This window comes from Monodelphis domestica, chromosome 2 (genome assembly GCF_027887165.1).
Source record: "Monodelphis domestica isolate mMonDom1 chromosome 2, mMonDom1.pri, whole genome shotgun sequence".
NCBI lineage: Eukaryota > Metazoa > Chordata > Mammalia > Didelphimorphia > Didelphidae > Monodelphis > Monodelphis domestica.
In genome coordinates this window covers 494,942,483-494,946,410 of record NC_077228.1, presented here as the reverse complement: position 1 = coordinate 494,946,410, position 3,928 = coordinate 494,942,483, and positions in this window count along the sequence as shown.

Below are 3,928 nucleotides of genomic sequence, written 5' to 3'. Positions count from 1 at the left end.
GAGCCTCTCAGATTCACAGCTTCTGTGTTGAAATCCAGCTTCAGAGACAGACAGTTGAAAAGCTATACAACAACTTAGAATCTTCTCCCAGCCAAGTGCTAAGAATCTAGGCTTGAGGGCTGTCAATCAATCTTTGCAACTTCCTTTGCTACAGTCTTCCCTTTGCACAAAGCCAAAATCATGTTGAAAACACTATTTTGGCATTTGTGTGCTAACTTACTTATATATTACTTAAACTAAAGTATCTACCCGAAATAACAAACAACCTACACTCAACTATCTTAACCTATCTAATACTATTCTATTCTAGGGATTTATTCAAGAAAAGGAAAAAGGGAATTAAATAATAAACCATTACAAAATTCAAAATATAGATCAAACATATGCAAAAGCAGAATAAGCAAATAACATCAAAATCAAAAGATAAACAACAAGATAAATAATACAAACATTAAACTCATAAAATACTACTCTTATCAACTAATACAGAACATTTTACTACTATTGTAATGCATTAACAACAAACTTAGAGAAAATTTTTGAAAAATACAATAAACACAACATTGCATTACAAAGAAATTAAACCAAAACATTAAACTCACTTATGCAAAATACATTTAACAATAGATAAAATTAAGCATAAGTGATCTATTTACATAAATTTTACATATAATACACACATGCAATATATACATGCATGCTATACATATAGACATCACATTTATACATGTGTCACATATATGTTATGTATACTATGATACAATTAATTTTACAATCCTATTGTATACAGTATTACATATATTTACATATGTATATAAATTTGTGTGATATGTGATGTTATATGTCATTTGTGCTATGTGATATATGTTGTTACATATATTGTAATGTGTTTTGTAGTGTAATTCAGTATCTTACATTATTTTATCTATCTTAAATTCTAATCCTATCCAACTAAATCCCTATCTTCAAAATTCTCCTGACTACCCATATTCCTATACTAAACTAAATATCTAACTATTTTTTTGTTAGTAACTAACTACTTTATAACTAATTATAACATTGTTAGTACCCTAGCTATACAATGTTTCACTCATTCAAATAGTGATTCAATATAACCTAACCATGTTTGTTTTTGTGTATGTGTTTTGTTATGTTGTTATTCTTGCTATGTTATGTTGCTTTGTTAGTGTTATGTCAGTGTTACTGTTATGTCAGTGTTATGTTACTGTTGCATTTGTGTTACTTACCACAACTTCAGATTTTCCTTCTCTTCTCATTTCATCTTGACTGAAGAATTCTTCTCCAAATCCATGGTAGTAAATGTATATATGAATGCTTATGTGAACATGTCATGTTGTTTTGTGTTATAATACATTACCCAGAATTTTAATCCATTAGTCCATCAATTATTTGATCCTCTTCATTGCAAATTTCCTCTAAAGTCTTTACCTTTATAAGTTTTAGTCAGTCTTTTTTTACTATGTCCATTAATTTCCTGAATTCTTTTCTTCATCTGCATTGCCCTCTTCCATCCAAATGTCCTCTTCCACTGGAATGGTCCTCTCCTTACTGAGCTTTCTGACTGCAGACTCAATTTGACTAATGATTCTCACCTTCCATGATCTCTTCTTCATTTTCTTCCTCAATAATTTGTACACTTTCATTATTAATTTCATGAGCTAATTTTACATGTGAACAATGCTGCCATGAATCTCTACCTAATACTTTTACTGAAGATGGAGAAACTAACAGTGGAATAAAGGCCTACCCAATTCTCTTGTGTTGTTAATGTTTTAGCAAAAATGTTCACATATACCATGTCTCCTGGTTGGAAATTATGAAGAGAATAATCCAATAGAGAGATTGTATCAATATTCCCATATCATGTAGTTCTCTAAGCTATTGTTGTAAAGCACTTAAGTATGAAGCAAGTTGACAATCTCCTCCCAAGAGAGATGCATACACTGTCTTACAAGTTTTTGCCTATAATGGAGCATGTCCAAAGAGCATTTCATAAGATGATATATGCAATTCTGCTCTTAGTCTTGTAAGTAGGTAAAACAAAGCTATGGGAAGAATATCTGGCCATTTTAGATAAGTTTCAGCACAGATTTTCCCCACCATAGTCTTGAATTCCATATTTACATACTCCTCCTGAACTTTGTGGGTGATAAGGAACATGATATTTAGGTAAATTCTCATAGACTCTTTTCAGGATATCTTGGGTGAAATGAGATCCTTTGTCAGAGTCTATGGTAAGTGGTACAGCAAATCTAGGAATAATTTCCTTAATCAACATTTTCACCACAAAGTTGGCTGTACTTGTATTTCATGGAAATTCTTCAGGCCACATTGTTAATGTGATATTGAAATCACTTTAAAAGACTGATATAAATTAATTTAAGGTCGCCAAGGAATTCAGCTATGTAATTCCTAAATGAAACACTCAAGTCAGCTGCCAACTTTTTTATAGTGTTTTAATTACAAATAGGAGAAAGAAAGTATTAGAGAGAGAGAGAGAGAGAGAAAGGGGAGAGAAGGAAAGAGGGTTTAAATACCCACTCTGCTCAGGCTGAGTGAGCCAAAGCGGGCCCAAGGCCCTAGATAGCCAAGGCAAGGAAAGAGATCAGTCCTTATCACTCACATGACCAAACTGAAGAAAAACAGTCTGTGGGCTCCTCCAACTCCAAGCACCAGCCTTCAACTCACTATACTCTCCTCACAGGAAGTCCCAAGAACCCCAGAGGCTGTTTTCTACCTCACTTCCTGTGTCTCACATGTGCCAATGGTGGCTCTAGCTTGACCTAGGACCTCCCAGAGGTCTGTCCTTTTTTGCACATGTCTGTTGAGGGCCATATTCTCAAATAATTAAATCTTGAGTTTTGCTGCAGCCCTTCCTAATCTTGTTACCCTGAGTAGGATGGAGATTGTAGTTTCCAAGACCTGATTCTATTATTCCCAGTATCAATTGTTATTGATCAGGAAATAGCTAAATCCCATCTTCTAAAGAATGGTCTGAATAGGGTGGAGTAGTTTTGAAATTCAAATTAACCTGTCCATAATTACCAGACAAAACTTGTAAATTCCAGGTTTTGGCATGTTGATGTAATCAATTTGTAGACTCTCAAATGAACAATATGCTAAAGGTCTACCACTGTGAATCTTAAAACTACCCAGATTGTACCTTAGAAGATTTGGTCTATCTATTCTCCTATTGTAACAATGGAGATACTTAATCAGGAATGTATTGAGAACTTTTAAAATCACTCCACCCTACTTAGACAGTGCCTCAGGGGAAGATAAATTTGCAAATTCCTGATTAAACAATGAAAAGTCCGTAACTCACACCTTATAGTAAATCCAAAACCTTCAGCTAAGTGGTCTATTTTTAGATCTAATACAAAAAGGTGCTAAGTACCTACAAAAGTTAAATTAATCACTAAAAGGTCAAGCAACTTACAAAAGGCAAGCTTAGCAAAAGAGGTGTGAAGTACTCAGTAGATTTTATCTAACCAGAGAAGGTGAGAACAAAAGAAGATGAGAACTAAGAATGAGCAGGCCTGGGAAAAAGCATCTACTGTGATTGGTAGATGTGAAAATTTAGGTGAGGTTACATGAGAGAAAATTTCTTTAAAAGGAAGGGGTAAAAGGTAATTTAGTTGTTGGAGTTCAGAGTTGAATGGAGTTGAGTTCTGAATTGAAGTGAGGACATTTTGAATTGAGTTTGCAATTGAATTCTGTTTGGAGAGGATTTCAGTTTGGAGGGAAAGAACTCAGCTTGGAGAGAATCTTGTGGTGAGTGATAAAGACTGACTCGCTCTCCCTTAGGCTCAGGGCTAGGCCCTCTTTTCTACTGCTTGGCTATTCTCTCTCTCTCTCTCTCTCTCTCTCTCTCTCTCTCTCTCTCTCTCTCTCTCTCTCTCTCTCT